The sequence below is a fragment of the Salmo salar genome, chromosome 07 (assembly GCF_965601325.2).
Source record: "Salmo salar chromosome 07, fSalSal1, whole genome shotgun sequence".
NCBI classification, from domain to species: domain Eukaryota; kingdom Metazoa; phylum Chordata; class Actinopteri; order Salmoniformes; family Salmonidae; genus Salmo; species Salmo salar.
The window spans coordinates 71,440,001-71,459,528 of NC_138297.1; the positions used below are offsets into that span (position 1 = coordinate 71,440,001).

The 19,528-nt window shown below is 43.1% G+C and overlaps 1 long non-coding RNA gene across 1 annotated transcript in view; it reads right to left on the bottom strand.

The window, feature by feature from the left end:
- LOC106592950 (wnt inhibitory factor 1) overlaps positions 1–19,528 on the bottom strand; it is a 61,457-nt gene that overhangs the window by 14,543 nt on the left and 27,386 nt on the right. Inside the window, exons 5-6 of the long non-coding RNA XR_014392843.1 lie at positions 7,976–8,071; positions 5,395–5,490 (exon numbers count right to left, since the gene is read on the bottom strand). This is a non-coding gene — a long non-coding RNA (wnt inhibitory factor 1). The remainder of the gene's footprint in view (positions 1–5,394; positions 5,491–7,975; positions 8,072–19,528) is intronic.

The following is a 19,528-nucleotide window of genomic DNA, read 5'->3' on the forward strand; positions in this document are numbered from 1 at the left end:
GCCCACCCAAATCACACCCTGACCTAACCAGAGAAATAAAAAGTCTCTCTAAGGTCAGGGCGTGACCTTGGTATTCAGCAGTCATAAAAGTATGCCTGATTTACATTGAAGAACTACTAAAATTGTGATTTTATCATGGTAAATCACTAGCATCATGGGATTTTTATTAATTGTTTTATTCTTTGATACAGAATTCAAATCACATAATGCATAGTGCATTTAATGTTTAAAAAAATTATCGAAACCGAAAATCGTGATTACTTAAAAAAAATTATCGAACCGGAAACGAACCGACCTCAAAAAGCACTAATCACTCAACACTACTGGTGGGGTAAGTGTGTGTGTCAGAGCTGTGTACAAGTTCACTATGCAAACAATTTGGAATTTTAAACACATGAACGTTTCTTATAAAAAAGAAGTGATGCAGTCCAGTCTCTCATCAACTCTTAGCCAAGAGAGACTGGCATGCATAGGATTAATATTAGCCCTCTGATTACACTGCCGCTCTGTTCTGGACCAGCTGCCGTTTTTCTAGGTCCTTCTTTACAGCACCTGACCATATGACTGGGCAATAATCAAGATTAGATCAAACTAGAGCCTGCAGGACTTGCTTTGTGGAGTGTGGTGTCAAAAAAGCAGAGCATCTCTTTATTACAGACAGACCTCTCCCCATCTTTACAACCATTGAATCTATATGGTTTGACCATGACAGTTTACAATCCAAGGTAACACCATGTTACCTCCAGTGGCTAGCTAGCTAGCTAAAATTGGCCCATTCCAAAATTTGCCATGGATGGAGATAGGGATTTGGACTTGTGGTTTTACTTAATTCTCCATTCTGGCCAATGATTATAACGGTGATTCTGATCCAACCATTAATTCATACATTGTTGTGCCCCTGGCCTGAGAGGATGAAAGTTCAACATGTAGCTAGATGTAGAAGGCTAATGTTAACTAGCTGGCCTGGTGCATCGTTGCCCATGGAAGGAAGATAGGCTAGCGAGTAGGGTGAGTCAACATGTTTTATTTCTACTTGCAAGCACGCACACACACACACACACACACACACACACACACACACACACACACACACACACACACACACACACACACACACAAAGAAATCAGTACCATGGACAACCACGTCATATTTAGCTTACGTTGATTGGACTAAATCGTTTTTTAGTATCTTTTAGTTGTCACTGTATTAGACTAAGCAGAGGTGATTTGATGATGTTGAAATGTTTCAGTTGAAATGGTGCTGGAATAGTGGAGGCAGCGTCTGTTTTCTTTACGACTTGCGGTAATTCTCCATGGTTCTAAATCAATAGTTAAGTACATTTACATTTTAGTCATTTAGCAGACGCTCTTATCCAGAGCGACTTACAGTAGTGAATGCATACATTTCATACATTTTTTTCCCCCCGTACTGGTCCCCCGTGGGAATCGAACCCACAACCCTGGCGTTGCAAACACCATGCTCTACCAACTGAGCCACACGGGACCGAAGTAGTCCGAGAACGTTCGTAAACATTAACTTGCTTGAGCATGTAACTGTTTGTTACATGCAATATGTTTTGTGGACTTCACCGGACAGATGTTGCTCTCCTGCTTTGTGATGAAACAAAGGTGTGATTTAATTTATTCTGCCACTGTGTCTTCTTATTGTCTCTGCCTTTAGGTCTATATATCACAGTGTCAAGGCATATGAACTAACAGGTTATAGAGCAAACAACGCAATTACCACAACACATACAGTACCAGTCAGAAGTTTAGCCACACATACTCATTCCAGGGATTTTCTTAATTTTTTTAAACTATTTTCTACATTGTAGAATAATAGTGAAGACATCAACACTATAAAATAACACATATGGAATCATGTAGTAACCAAAAAAGTGTTAAACAAATCAAAATATATTTTAGATTTATTAAAGTAACCACTCTTTGCCTTGATGGCAGCTTTGCACACTCTTGTCATTCTCTCAACCAGCTTCATGAGGTAGTCACCTGGAATGCATTTCAATTAACAGGTGTGCCTTGTTAAAAGTTAATTTGTGGAATTTCTTTCCTTCTTAATGCGTTTGTGTTGTGACAAGGTAGGGGTGGTAACAGAAGAAGCCCTATTTGGTAAAAGACCAAGTCCATATTATGGCAAGAATAGCTCAAATAAGCAAAGAGGAATGACAGTCCATCATTACTTTAAGACATGAACGTCAGTCAATCTGGAAAATTTCAAGAACTTTGAAAGTTTCTTCAAGTGCAGTCGCAAAAACCATCAAGCGCTTTGATGAAACTGGCTCTCATGAGGACAGCCACAGGAAAGGAAGACCCAGAGTACCTCTGCTGCAGAGGATAAGTTCATTAGAGTTACCAGCCTCAGAAATTGCAGCCCAAATAAATGCTTCACAGAGTTCAAGTAACAGACACATCTCAACATCAACTGTTCAGAGGAGACTGCGTGAATCAGGCCTTCATGGTTGAATTGCTGCAAAGAAACCACTACTAAAGGACACCAATAATAAGAAGAGACTTGGTTGGGCCAAGAACCACGAGCAATGGACATTAGATCGGTGGAAATCTGTCCTTTGGTCTGATGAATCCAAATTTGAGATTTTTGGTTTCAACCACCGTGTCTTTGTGAGACGCAGAGTAGGTGAACGGATCTCCATGTGTGGTTCCCACCGTGAAGCATGGAGGAGGAGATGTGATGGTGTGGGGGTGCTTTGCTGGTGACACTGTCTGTGATTTATTTAGAATTCAAAGCACACTTAACCAGCATGGCTACCACAGCATTCTGCAGCGATACGCCATCCCATCAGGTTTGCACTTAGTCCCACTATCATTTGTTTTCAACAGGACAATGACCCAACACACCTCCAGGCTGTGTAAGGGTTATTTGACCAAGAAGGAGAATGATGGAAAACAGCATCCGATAACCTGGCCTCCACAATCACCTGACCTCAACCCAATTGAGATGGTTAGGGATGAGTTGGACTACAGAATGAAGGAAAAGTAGCCAACAAGTGCTCAGCATATGTGGGAACTCCTTCAAGACTGTTGGAAAAGCATTCCAGGTGAAGCTGGTTGAGAGAATACCAAGAGAGTGCAAAGCTACCATCAAGGCAAAGGGTGAAACCCAGGTACAACCCAAAAGGGTTCTAGCTGTAACCAAACATTTTTCAAAAAAGGTACTCCTATGGGGACAGCGGAAGAACACTTTAAGGTTCTAGATAGCACCTTTTTTTCTAATAGAGCATCCAAAGGGTATGGATACACCTTTAGAGCAGAGTTCTGCAGCATTGGTAAAATATGATCAATACACATGGATCATATAGTTCCTGTAGTGTTTGTAAACACCCTGGAAGGTTGATGAATAACCTGAACCAGATTACTGGCACTGATTACAGTGAGCAGCTTCCTCTTGAGCGGACAGCTTGATGAAAACCAATCTATGTTTAGGTCACCCAGAAAATAGACCTATCTGTTAACATCACACACATTATCATGCATTGCACACATATTATCCAGATAATGAATGTCAGCACTTGTTGGCCTATAGCAACACCCTAAAATAGGAGGCTTTAGATGAGGCAGTGAACCTGCAACCACAACACTTTTAACAGCATTAGACATGAGATCATCTCTAAGCTTTACAGGGATATGGCTCTGAATATATACAGCAACACCTCCATCATAGTCATTCCTGTCTTTTTTGTAGATGTTATATCCCTGTATTGCTACTGCTGTATTATCAAAGGAATTATCTAAGTGAGTCTCAGAGATGGCCAATATATGAATGTTATCAGACTTTCTTTTGCCAGTTATTGATCTCATAAACCTTATTTCAAAGGCTACAGTACATATGATTAATAACATATCGGCTATTTTTAGACCTTTCCAGGTTGACATTGTCCGGCTAATAGAGTCAATCAACAGGGCACGTGTGAGTGTCAGTTGGTGTATGTGATGTGGGGCTGAAGCTTCTGACCCAGAAGCTAGGCTCTCTCACTCCTCCCAGTCTTTTTGGAGGGAGAGTGGACAATGAGCCTGTTGTAGTGGATGTAAGCAATGCCCCCACGCTCTCTGACAGCTTTCACGGCTGGGATAAGTTATTTCCGCCTCTGGTGTACAGCTTACGAGAAGTCCTCATTAAGGAAGATGTTTTGTTCATCTCAAGTTCTTGGCTCTCTTCAGAACAGCCATCTATCTTGTCCTTAAACCTCAGGAATCTGACCACTATCGTCCTGTGACTGTCTCCTGGGCTGGTTACAGGTTTTCCAGACCTGTGGGCGAGGCTCCACCTCAATCTTCCCATGATCCATCTGCAGCTTTTAAAGTGATAATTTGTCTTCCTTTCTCCTCAGACTTGTCCCAGTGATGTAAAGACTCTGGTATGCCATCCACAACGATGTTATTTCTCCTGGATTGTCCCTCTAGATATTTTCCCCAGCCGTCTGTAATAATGATTCCACAGACAGTGCTGATGTCATCACACGTGAACTTACAGTTTGTTGTCATCTTGCTGCAAGTCTCTTTCAGGACATCCAGCTCTCCCTGCAAGAACTGCAAACTGTTCTTAATGTCCTGGACCTCGCTGGTCAGATCATCCATTCTTTTTTTGTATTTGGAAAAGTTCTTGGAAGCTATTTTCCTGTTGTTGTAACATCTGCTTGAAGACATATTTTCGGTCGTTTAAAAGATAATCCACCTGTGAAAGAGAGACACTACTGTCCTCAGTGTTATTCGCCAGGGTTGTGGGTTCGATTCCCACGGGGGGCCAGTACAAAAAAATAAAAGTATGAAATGTATGCATTCACTACTGTAAGTCGCTCTGGATAAGAGCGTCTGCTAAATTACAAAAAATAAAAAAAAAATTAAAAAAAAATTATTCCCACCGGCTTTGGTTTTGGATGCCATGGTAGCAACGTAGGCTAATGTTGGTACTCCACGCAGTTCCAGACAGGACAGGTCGCAAGGCAGATGGAAACAGCAATAAACAGCAGGGATTTAGACAGCCACAAGCCTGGGACAATACGCGGCCCCAGCCACAAAGGCTAACCACGTCGCGGGCTGTGTTCAAGCTTTCAGGAAACCTTCCTAGCTTGATAGCTAGTTAGCAGCTAGGCTAGCTGCTAAGCCAAGCAGCTCTATAGACTTTTGGAGATCCCAGGACAGATAGTGGTGGTCCCAGCAACTGATGCTAACCGCGTTGCGGGATCCCCCTCTCAAAATGTAGCTAGTAACCAAACTTCATCAATAGAACCCCTTTTCAGAGACTTTCATAACAACAAACTGAGCTCGGATGGAGTTCGTTGGTCCCCAGTGGTGAATGAGGTGTGTTTGTCCGGGGCTTCGAAATGTGTACTGTGTCCGTGTTTCAGGTGAGTGTACCTTTGTCACAGCTGTCTCCATAGTAACCAGGTGGGCAGATGCACACCCCTGGACTCATACACAGTCCACCATTCAGACACCTGGGAGAGCAGAGGGCTGGGGGGGGAGAGTGGAGGAGGACAGGAGAGGAGAAAAATCTACGTCAGGAACCTCAAGTGTTTAATTCACCTTCAGCTGCTTGTAACCCTTCACCCCTCAACACTACATTCATTTAATTTCACCTTCAGCTGCTAAACCTTCACCCCTCAACACTCATTTAATTCACCTTCAGCTGCTAAACCTTCACCCCTCAACACTACATTCATTTAATTCACCTTCAGCTGCTTGTAAACCTTCACCCCTCAACACTACATTCATTTAATTCACATTCAGCTGCTTGTAAATCTTCACCCCTCAACACTACATTCATTTAATCACCTTCAGCTGCTTGTAAACCTTCACCCCTCAACACTACATTCATTTAATTCACCTTCAGCTGCTTGTAAACCTTCACCCCTCAACACTACATTAATTTAATTCACCTTCAGCTGCTTGTAAACCTTCACCCCTCAACACTACATTCATTTAATCACCTTCAGCTGCTTGTAAACCTTCACCCCTCCACACTACATTCATTTAATTCACCTTCAGCTGCTTGTAAACCTTCACCCCTCAACACTACATTCATTTAATTCACCTTCAGCTGCTTGTAAACCTTCACCCCTCAACACTACATTCATTTAATTCACCTTCAGCTGCTTGTAAACCTTCACCCCTCCAACACTACATTCATTTAATTCACCTTCAGCTGCTTGTAACCCTTCACCCCTCAACACTACATTCATTTAATTCACCTTCAGCTGCTTGTAAACCTTCACCCCTCCAACACTACATTCATTTAATTCACCTTCAGCTGCATGTAACCCTTCACCCCTCAACACTACATTCATTTAATTCACCTTCAGCTGCTTGTAAACCTTCACCCCTCAACACTACATTAATTTAATTCACCTTCAGCTGCTTGTAAACCTTCACCCCTCCACACTACATTCATTTAATTCACCTTCAGCTGCTTGTAAACCTTCACCCCTCAACACTACATTCATTTAATTCACCTTCAGCTGCTTGTAAACCTTCACCCCTCCAACACTACATTCATTTAATTCACCTTCAGCTGCTTGTAAACCTTCACCCCTCAACACTACATTCATTTAATTCACCTTCAGCTGCTTGTAAACCTTCACCCCTCCACACTACATTCATTTAATTCACCTTCAGCTGCTTGTAAACCTTCACCCCTCAACACTACATTCATTTAATTCACCTTCAGCTGCTTGTAACCCTTCACCCCTCAACACTACATTCATTTAATTCACCTTCAGCTGCTTGTAAACCTTCACCCCTCCAACACTACATTCATTTAATTCACCTTCAGCTGCTTGTAAACCTTCACCCCTCAACACTACATTCATTTAATTCACCTTCAGCTGCTTGTAAACCTTCACCCCTCCAACACTACATTCATTTAATCCACCTTCAGCTGCTTGTAACCCTTCACCCCTCAACACTACATTCATTGTGATAATGAATGTTTCACTCAGCTCTGCCTGTAGAAGCCACTAAAGAGCCTTAGTACTGTTGAGTCTTTGCCAAGAATGAATATCGTAATCACAATGTCTCAAGACCCGTCGACACCAAAATAAAAACGCAGGCGTTTCCACAGACCACTTCTCTTAAATCCATGGTGTACTCTAGGTGCCTCAAAGCCTCTACACGGTCCACGTAACGGATGTTCCTCTGCATGGCTCTCTACGTAGTTCTACCTACTTTTTTGCGGCTTCATTTTTTGGGGGGAAAAGCGACTCAAAAAGGAGCTCCGTAGCCCTGTTTGAGTAGACTGTGAAATCCCTGTGGAGAATCCTTACTGTTCATATGATACAAAGACACAAAAACATTTTTCTCCACCCCCTCAGTCAGTCTGTAGCTGGACAGAGTCTCTCTCTAACCTCTTTAAAGTCTTAAATAGATGGAACACATGGTCGTTGCCACCCAACCTGCCTGCCTGCTGACACTGACAGGATTGTTTTTCTGTCCTGGAAAACATTTCAGAGAAATTTGCTCTCCATTTAACTAGTCTGGATGGAGCCTGTTTAACCAGTGCTTTGTAATTTCCATGATGTTTTTAGTTGTGGTGCCTTGAGGCAACGTTAAGCTACCACAAGCATAACCTTTTTACAGATTCATTAATACATTTAAATGCAATGCGGTGGTTGTGTTGTTGTCTGAAAATGATAGGCCTGTCTGAGCAGGACTGGTGTGTCATAACTGTGAAACAACACACAACCTAATCTCTTTCTCTAGTCATTCATTTCATAAGGTTTCATCCTTTTTGTTGTGGAGACATTCCAGGAACTAAAGAAGATATTCCAACTAGCATTGATGTGGGCCAAGTAGAAGGAAAAAAAACACAAGAAAATCATTTTAATTTCATTCTATAGAAGGAGCAAATCAAGCTATTGTGTTTGCTGTGTACTGTACATCATTACGGTAATGATGGAAGATAGATGGAATGGCTTGGATGTACAGATGAGACTAAACGTACCTTTCTCACAGTGCGGCCCGTAGAAACCATCCTGGCACTCACACACCTGTCTCTCGTTGCAGAACCCACCGTTACGACAACCACCTGGACATTTAGCTGTGGAGAGAGAGAGAGAGAGAGAGGGGGAGAGAGAGAGGAGGGGAGAAGAGAGAGAGGAGGGGAGAAGAGAGAGAGAGAGAGGAGGGGAGAGAGAGAGAGAGAGAGAGAGAGGAGGGGAGAAGAGAGAGAGAGAGAGAGAGAGAGAGAGAAAACACGTGAGAAGAGAAAAATAACAAGGTTGAGATGAATGAATGGCTAGTGTCCTCCCTCCCTTCTTTCCTTTCTTCCTCCCTTCATTCCTTCCTTCCTTCCTTCCTTCTGTTCTTCCGTCCTCCCCCTTCCCCCTCTCTCTGACACTATCCATAGCCTGCCATCTCAGAAGACCACTTCAAGGGAACCACATTCCACTACAGTGCAGTGAGATGCCATGGACTTGCATCCCAAATGGCACCCTATTCATACATCCAAATGGCGCCCTTATGGGCTCTGGTCAAAAGTTTAGAGTTCCACAACAGGGCCTGGTTCAAAGCAGACTGAATACCATCTCCCTATAACAGGGCCTGGTTCAAAGCAGACTGAATACCATCTCCCTATAACAGGGCCTGGTTCAAAGCAGACTGAATACCATCTCCCTATAACAGGGCCTGGTTCAAAGCAGACTGAATACCATCTCCCTATAACAGGGCCTGGTTCAAAGCAGACTGAATACCATCTCCCTATAACAGGGCCTGGTTCAAAGCAGACTGAAAACCATCTCCCTATAACAGGGCCTGGTTCAAAGCAGACTGAATACCATCTCCCTACAACAGGGCCTGGTTCAAAGCAGACTAAATACCATCTCCCTATAACAGGGCCTGGTTCAAAGCAGACTGAATACCATCTCCCTATAACAGGGCCTGGTTCAAAGCAGACTGAATACCATCTCCCTATAACAGGGCCTGCTTCAAAGCAGACTGAATACCATCTCCCTATAACAGGGCCTGGTTCAAAGCAGACTGAATACCATCTCCCTATAACAGGACCTGGTTCAAAGCAGACTGAATACCATCTCCCTATAACAGGGCCTGGTTCAAAGCAGACTGAATACCATCTCCCTATAACAGGGCCTGGTTCAAAGCAGACTGAAAAACCATCTCCCTACAACAGGGCCTGGTTCAAAGCAGACTGAATACCATCTCCCTATAACAGGACCTGGTTCAAAGCAGACTGAATACCATCTCCCTATAACAGGGCCTGGTTCAAAGCAGACTGAATACCATCTCCCTATAACAGGACCTGGTTCAAAGCAGACTGAATACCATCTCCCTATAACAGGGCCTGGTTCAAAGCAGACTGAATACCATCTCCCTATAACAGGGCCTGGTTCAAAGCAGACTGAATACCATCTCCCTATAACAGGGCCTGGTTCAAAGCAGACTGAATACCATCTCCCTATAACAGGGCCTGGTTCAAAGCAGACTGAATACCATCTCCCTATAACAGGGACTGGTTCAAAGCAGACTGAATACCATCTCCCTATAACAGGGCCTGGTTCAAAACAGACTGAATACCATCTCCCTATAACAGGGCCTGGTTCAAAGCAGACTGAATACCATCTCCCTACAACAGGGCCTGGTTCAAAGCAGACTGAATACCATCTCCCTACAACAGGGCCTGGTTCAAATCAGACTGAATACCATCTCCCTACAACAGGGCCTGGTTCAAAGCAGACTGAATACCATCTCCCTATAACAGGACCTGGTTCAAAGCAGACTGAATACCATCTCCCTACAACAGGGCCTGGTTCAAAGCAGACTGAATACCATCTCCCTATAACAGGGCCTGGTTCAAAGCAGACTGAATACCATCTCCCTACAACAGGGCCTGGTTCAAAGCAGACTGAATACCATCTCCCTATAACAGGGCCTGGTTCAAAGCAGACTGAATACCATCTCCCTACAACAGGGCCTGGTTCAAAGCAGACTGAATACCATCTCCCTATAACAGGGCCTGGTTCAAAGCAGACTGAATACCATCTCCCTACAACAGGGCCTGGTTCAAAGCAGACTGAATACCATCTCCCTATAACAGGGCCTGGTTCAAAGCAGACTGAATACCATCTCCCTATAACAGGGCCTGGTTCAAAGCAGACTGAATACCATCTCCCTACAACAGGGCCTGGTTCAAAGCAGACTGAATACCATCTCCCTACAACAGGGCCTGGTTCAAAGCAGACTGAATACCATCTCCCTATAACAGGGCCTGGTTCAAAGCAGACTGAATACCAGCGCTCTACAAAACAACATGAAGGAGAAGCCTTTGAGGTGGTACTGGAAGTCAACAGAGCTGTCAAACTATCCTTTCTATTTCTTGAGATCCATCGGCGTTGAGGAACCCTTGTGTGCATCCAAACGGCACCCCTATTCCATATATATATAGTGCACTACTTCTGACCAGAGCCCTATATATAGGGAATAGGGGAGCCATTTGGGACAGTACCTTAACACTGGCACCAGACAACATGTGACCAGAGTCACAATAACAAGACAATATCTGTGGCCCAAATAGCACCTTATCCCAATTTAGTGCACTTCTTTTGACCAGATCCTATAGGACTCTGATCAAAAGTAGTGCACTATATAGGGAATAGGGTACCATTTGGGATGTAACCAAGTCACACCACGACTCACTGAGACAACAGTTACAGAACAAAATTGGCACGACTTCTCAGACTTGTTCTTTCTTTGACAATTTCCTCCACTGTGTCGACAAACACAAGTGGGTGTCCAGGGAATTTGTGTTTGGTAAGACTTCGGCGAAAGCTGGCACCAATATGGATTCTTGTTTACGTTAAGGAAAACGGATGAAATGGAACGGCCTCCGGTCAAAAGTAGTGCTCTATATAGGGAATAGGGAGCCATTTGGGACGTACCCTCTGTGTTAGAAAGAAGGGTGCTTGTCTCATTCACTTGTGCGATGAGACCCATCTGGAGAAAGAGAAAGAGACGGAGGGATGAGTCTGGTTTCAGTTAGCTCAGGATTCACTCCATCACTCTATCCAACATGAGGAACAGAGGAAGGGATGAGTCTGGTTTCAGTTAGCTCAGGACTCACTGTATCTAACATGAGGAACAGAGGAAGGGATGAGTCTGGTTTCAGTTAGCTCAGGATTCACTCTATCCAACATGAGGAACAGAGAAAGGGATGAGTCTGGTTTCAGTTAGCTCAGGATTCACTGTATCTAACATGAGGAACAGAGGAAGGGATGAGTCTGGTTTCAGTTAGCTCAGGATTCACTCTATCCAACATGAGGAACAGAGAAAGGGATGAGTCTGGTTTCAGTTAGCTCAGGATTCACTGTATCTAACATGAGGAACAGAGGAAGGGATGAGTCTGGTTTCAGTTAGCTCAGGATTCACTCCATCACTCTATCCAACATGAGGAACAGAGGAAGGGATGAGTCTGGTTTCAGTTAGCTCAGGACTCACTGTATCTAACATGAGGAACAGAGGAAGGGATGAGTCTGGTTTCAGTTAGCTCAGGACTCACTGTATCTAACATGAGGAACAGAGGAAGGGATGAGTCTGGTTTCAGTTAGCTCAGGATTCACTCCATCACTCTATCCAACATGAGGAACAGAGGAAGGGATGAGTCTGGTTTCAGTTAGCTCAGGATTCACTCTATCCAACATGCCATTTACCTCTAATGTGAGGTCAATACCACAGGCGTCTACATCTCAAATGGTTCCCTATTTCCTATATAGTGCACTGCTGTTGACCAAGGGCCCACATCAAATTAAAGTTTATTTGTCACGTGCGCCGAATACAACAGGTGTAGACCTTACAGTGAAATGCTGAATACAGGCTCTAACCAACAGTACAAAAAAGGTATTAGGTGAACAATAGGTAAGTAAAGAAATAAAAACAACAGTAAAAAGACAGTGAAAAATAACAGTAGAGAGGCTATATACAGTAGAGAGGTTATATACAGTAGAGAGGTTATATACAGTAGCGAGGTTATATACAGTAGAGGTTATATACAGTAGCGAGGCTATATACAGTAGTGAGGCTATATACAGTAGCGAGGTTATATACAGTAGAGGTTATATACAGTAGAGAGGCTATAAACAGTAGAGAGGTTATATACAGTAGAGAGGTTATATACAGTAGAGAAGCTATATACAGTAGAGAGGCTATATACAGTAGAGAGGCTATATACAGTAGAGAGGTTATATACAGTAGAGAGGCTATATACAGTAGAGAGGTTATATACAGTAGAGAGGCTATATACAGTAGAGAGGCTATATACAGTAGAGAGGCTATATACAGTAGTGAGGCTATATACAGTAGAGAGACTATATACAGTAGAGGTTATATACAGTAGAGAGGCTATATACAGTAGTGAGGCTATATACAGTAGAGAGGCTATATACAGTAGAGAGGTTATATACAGTAGAGAGACTATATACAGTAGAGAGGCTATATACAGTAGAGAGGTTATATACAGTAGAGAGGCTATATACAGTAGAGAGGCTATATACAGTAGAGAGGCTATATACAGTAGAGAGACTATATACAGTAGAGGTTATATACAGTAGAGAGGCTATAAACAGTAGAGAGGCTATATACAGTAGTGAGGCTATATACAGTAGAGAGGCTATATACAGTAGAGAGGTTATATACTGTAGAGAGACTATATACAGTAGAGGTTATATACAGTAGAGAGGCTATAAACAGTAGAGAGGCTATATACAGTAGCGAGGCTATATACAGTAGAGAGGCTATATACAGTAGAGGTTATATACAGTAGCGAGGCTATATACAGTAGTGAGGCTATATACAGTAGCGAGGTTATATACAGTAGAGGTTATATACAGTAGAGAGGCTATAAACAGTAGAGAGGCTATATACAGTAGAGAAGCTATATACAGTAGAGAGGCTATATACAGTAGAGGTTATATACAGTAGCGAGGCTATATACAGTAGTGAGGCTATATACAGTAGCGAGGTTATATACAGTAGAGGCTATAAACAGTAGAGAGGCTATAAACAGTAGAGAGGCTATATACAGTAGAGAGGCTATATACAGTAGAGAGGCTATATACAGTAGAGAGGCTATATACAGTAGAGAGACTATATACAGTAGAGAGGTTATATACAGTAGAGAGACTATATACAGTAGAGAGGCTATAACAGTAGAGAGGTTATATACAGTAGAGAGGCTATAAACAGTAGAGAGGCTATATACAGTAGTGAGGCTATATACAGTAGAGAGGCTATATACAGTAGAGGTTATATACAGTAGAGAGACTATATACAGTAGAGGTTATATACAGTAGAGAGGCTATAAACAGTAGAGAGGCTATATACAGTAGCGAGGCTATATACAGTAGAGAGGCTATATACAGTAGAGGTTATATACAGTAGCGAGGCTATATACAGTAGTGAGGCTATATACAGTAGCGAGGTTATATACAGTAGAGGTTATATACAGTAGAGAGGCTATAAACAGTAGAGAGGCTATATACAGTAGAGAAGCTATATACAGTAGAGAGGCTATATACAGTAGAGGTTATATACAGTAGAGGTTATATACAGTAGTGAGGCTATATACAGTCGAGAGGCTATATACAGTAGCGTGGCTATATACAGTAGAGAGGCTATATACAGTAGTGAGGTTATATACAGTAGAGGTTATATACAGTAGAGGTTATATACAGTAGTGAGGCTATATACAGTCGAGAGGCTATATACAGTAGAGAGACTATATACAGTAGAGAGGTTATATACAGTAGAGAGGTTATATACAGTAGAGAGGATATATACAGTAAAGAGGCTATATACAGTAGAGAGACTATATACAGTAGAGAGGCTATATACAGTAGGGAGGCTATATACAGTAGAGAGGCTATATACAGTAGAGAGGCTATAAAAGTAGCATGGCTATATACAGTAGAGAGGCTATATACAGTAGAGAGGCTATATACAGTAGAGAGGCTATAAAAGTAGCATGGCTATATACAGTAGAGAGGCTATATACAGTAGAGGCTATATACAGTAGAGAGGCTATATACAGTAGCGAGGCTATATACAGTAGAGAGGCTATATACAGTAGAGAGACTATATACAGTAGAGGCTATATACAGTAGAGAGGCTATATACAGTAGCGAGGTTATATACAGTAGAGAGGCTATATACAGTAGAGAGGCTATAAAAGTAGCATGGCTATATACAGTAGAGAGGCTATATACAGTAGAGAGGCTATATACAGTAGAGAGGCTATATACAGTAGAGGCTATAAAAGTAGCATGTCTATATACAGTAGGGAGGCTATATACAGTAGCGAGGCTATAAAAGTAGCGTGGCTATATACAGTAGAGAGGCTATATACAGTAGAGAGGCTATATACAGTAGAGAGGCTATATACAGTAGAGAGGTTATATACAGTAGGGAGGCTATATACAGTAGAGGTTATACACAGTAGAGAGGCTATACACAGCAGCAAGGCTATAAAAGTAGCATGGCACTATGTAGGGAATATGGAGCCATTTGGGACACAGACCACTACGCCTCAGCTGTTATAAAACCTTTTGGACTAATTTTGATTTAAACAGCTAGATATTGTTTTCTACTTTGACACCATATCCCACTTGGGAAGGAGGACAGAACATGGAACATTAAAGCTGGTTTCTGAAGTCTGGTTTGGTCTCGCTGCTTCCTGTAACAGATATGAAGAGCCCTAAGCTAGGATAATTCCCTGCTACAGCTGGACCTGGAGCTGAGATCCACACCTGGTCTTTAACAGAGCTTGTCTGGTGAAATGGAACCAATACAACAGTAACTAAACTGTAAACCCCAAACACTCTCTATATAGTACCCTAACCCTGTCTATATAGTACCCCAACCCTGTCTATATAGTACCCCAACCCTGTCTATATAGTACCCCAACCCTGTCTATATAGTACCCCAACCCTGTCTATATAGTACCCCAACCCTGTCTATATAGCACCCCAACCCTGTCTATATAGCACCCCAACCCTGTCTATATAGTACCCCAACCCTGTCTATATAGTACCCCAACCCTGTCTATATAGTACCCCAACCCTGTCTATATAGAACCCCAACCCTGTCTATATAGTACCCCAACCCTGTCTACATAGAACCCCAACCCTGTCTATATAGTACCCCAACCCTGTCTATATAGTACACCAACCCTGTCTATATAGTACCCCAACCCTGTCTATATAGTACCCCAACCCTGTCTATATAGTACCCCAACCCTGTCTATATAGTACCCCAAACCCTGTCTATATAGTACCCCAAACCCTGTCTATATAGTACCCCAACCCTGTACCCCAACCCTGTCTATATAGTACCCCAACCCTGTCTATATAGTACCCCAACCCTGTCTATATAGTACCCTAACCCTGTCTTTATAGAATCCCAAACCCTGTCTATATAGTACCCCAACCCTGTCTATATAGTAAACCAACCCTGTCTATATAGTACCCCAACAATGTACCCCAACCCTGTCTATATAGTACCCCAACCCTGTCTATATAGTAAACCAACCCTGTCTATATAGTACCCTAACCAAATCATATAGTACCCCAACCCTGTCTATATAGTACCCCAACCCTGTCTATATAGTACCCCAACCCTGTCTATATAGTACTCCAACAATGTCTATATAGTACCCTAACCAAATCATATAGTACCCCAACCCTGTCTATATAGTACCCCAACCCTGTCTATATAGTACCCCAACCCTGTCTATATAGTACTCCAACCATGTCTATATAGTACCCCAACCCTGTCTATATAGTACCCCAACCCTGTCTATATAGTACCCCAACCCTGTACCCAAACCCTGTCTATATAGTACCCCAACCCTGTCTATATAGTACACCAACCCTGTCTATATAGTACACCAACCCTGTCTATATAGTACCCCAACCCTGTCTATATAGCACCCCAACCATGTCTATATAGTACCCCAACCATGTCTATATAGTACCCCAACCCTGTCTATATAGTACCCCAACCCTGTCTATATAGTACCCCAACCCTGTCTACATAGCACCCCAACCCTGTACACCAACCCTGTCTATATAGTACCCCAACCCTGTCTATATAGTACCCCAACCCTGTCTATAGAGTACACCAACCCTGTCTATATCGTACCCCAACCCTGTACCCCAACCCTGTCTATATAGTACCCCAACACTGTACACCAACCCTGTCTATATAGTACCCCAACCCTGTCTTTTTAGTACCCCAACCCTGTACACCAACCCTGTCTATATAGTACCCCAACCCTGTCTATATAGTACCCCAACACTGTACCCCAACCCTGTCTATATAGTACCCCAACACTGTACACCAACCCTGTCTATATAGTACCCCAACCCTGTCTATATAGTACCCCAACCCTGTCTATATAGTACCCCAACACTGTACCCCAACCCTGTCTATATAGTACCCCAACACTGTACACCAACCCTGTCTATATAGTACCCCAACCCTGTCTATATAGTACCCCAACCCTGTACACCAACCCTGTCTATATAGTACCCCAACCCTGTCTATATAGTACCCCAACCCTGTATATATAGTACCCCAACACTGTACACCAACCCTGTCTATATAGTACCCCAACCCTGTACACCAACCCTGTCTATATAGTACCCCAACCCTGTCTATATAGTACCCCAACCCTGTCTATATAGTACCCCAACCCTGTACACCAACCCTGTCTATATCGTACCCCAACCCTGTCTATATAGTACCCCAAACCCTGTCTATATAGTACCCCAAACCCTGTCTATATAGTACCCCAACCCTGTACCCCAACCCTGTCTATATAGTACCCCAACCCTGTCTATATAGTACCCCAACCCTGTCTATATAGTACCCCAACCCTGTCTATATAGTACCCAAAACCCTGTCTATATAGTACCCCAAACCCTGTCTATATAGTACCCCAACCCTGTACCCCAATCCTGTCTATATAGTACCCCAACCCTGTCTATATAGTACCCCAACCCTGTCTATATAGTACCCTAACCCTGTCTTTATAGAATCCCAAACCCTGCCTATATAGTACCCCAACCCTGTCTATATAGTAAACCAACCCTGTCTATATAGTACCCCAACAATGTACCCCAACCCTGTCTATATAGTACCCCAACCCTGTCTATATAGTAAACCAACCCTGTCTATATAGTACCCTAACCAAATCATATAGTACCCCAACCCTGTCTATATAGTACCCCAACCCTGTCTATATAGTACCCCAACCCTGTCTATATAGTACTCCAACCATGTCTATATAGTACCCTAACCAAATCATATAGTACCCCAACCCTGTCTATATAGTACCCCAACCCTGTCTATATAGTACCCCAACCCTGTCTATATAGTACTCCAACCATGTCTATATAGTACGCCAACCCTGTCTATATAGTACCCCAACCCTGTCTATATAGTACCCCAACCCTGTACCCAAACCCTGTCTATATAGTACCCCAACCCTGTCTATATAGTACACCAACCCTGTCTATATAGTACCCCAACCCTGTCTATATAGCACCCCAACCATGTCTATATAGTACCCCAACCATGTCTATATAGTACCCCAACCCTGTCTATATAGTACCCCAACCCTGTCTATATAGTACCCCAACCCTGTCTATATAGCACCCCAACCCTGTACACCAACCCTGTCTATATAGTACCCCAACCCTGTCTATATAGTACCCCAACCCTGTCTATATAGTACCCCAACCCTGTCTATATAGTACCCAAAACCCTGTCTATATAGTACCCCAAACCCTGTCTATATAGTACCCCAACCCTGTACCCCAACCCTGTCTATATAGTACCCCAACCCTGTCTATATAGTACCCCAACCCTGTCTATATAGTACCCTAACCCTGTCTTTATAGAATCCCAAACCCTGTCTATATAGTACCCCAACCCTGTCTATATAGTAAACCAACCCTGTCTATATAGTACCCCAACAATGTACCCCAACCCTGTCTATATAGTACCCCAACCCTATCTATATAGTAAACCAACCCTGTCTATATAGTACCCTAAGCAAATCATATAGTACCCCAACCCTGTCTATATAGTACCCCAACCCTGTCTATATAGTACCCCAACCCTGTCTATATAGTACTCCAACAATGTCTATATAGTACCCTAACCAAATCATATAGTACCCCAACCCTGTCTATATAGTACCCCAACCCTGTCTATATAGTACCCCAACCCTGTCTATATAGTACTCCAACCATGTCTATATAGTACCCCAACCCTGTCTATATAGTACCCCAACCCTGTCTATATAGTACCCCAACCCTGTACCCAAACCCTGTCTATATAGTACCCCAACCCTGTCTATATAGTACACCAACCCTGTCTATATAGTACCCCAACCCTGTCTATATAGCACCCCAACCATGTCTATATAGTACCCCAACCATGTCTATATAGTACCCCAACCCTGTCTATATAGTACCCCAACCCTGTCTATATAGTACCCCAACCCTGTCTATATAGCACCCCAACCCTGTACACCAACCCTGTCTATATAGTACCCCAACCCTGTCTATATAGTACCCCAACCCTGTCTATAGAGTACACCAACCCTGTCTATATCGTACCCCAACCCTGTACCCCAACCCTGTCTATATAGTACCCCAACACTGTACACCAACCCTGTCTATATAGTACCCCAACCCTGTCTTTTTAATACCCCAACCCTGTACACCAACCCTGTCTATATAGTACCCCAACCCTGTCTATATAGTACCCCAACACTGTACCCCAACCCTGTCTATATAGTACCCCAACACTGTACACCAACCCTGTCTATATAGTACCCCAACCCTGTCTATATAGTACCCCAACCCTGTCTATATAGTACCCCAACACTGTACCCCAACCCTGTCTATATAGTACCCCAACACTGTACACCAACCCTGTCTATATAGTACCCCAACCCTGTCTATATAGTACCCCAACCCTGTACACCAACCCTGTCTATATAGTACCCCAACCCTGTCTATATAGTACCCCAACCCTGTATATATAGTACCCCAACACTGTACACCAACCCTGTCTATATAGTACCCCAACCCTGTACACCAACCCTGTCTATATAGTACCCCAACCCTGTCTATATAGTACCCCAACCCTGTCTATATAGTACCCCAACCCTGTCTATATAGTACCCCAACCCTGTACACCAACCCTGTCTATATCGTACCCCAACCCTGTCTATATAGTACCCCAAACCCTGTCTATATAGTACCCCAAACCCTGTCTATATAGTACCCCAACCCTGTACCCCAACCCTGTCTATATAGTACCCCAACCCTGTCTATATAGTACCCCAACCCTGTCTATATAGTACCCCAACCCTGTCTATATAGTACCCAAAACCCTGTCTATATAGTACCCCAAACCCTGTCTATATAGTACCCCAACCCTGTACCCCAACCCTGTCTATATAGTACCCCAACCCTGT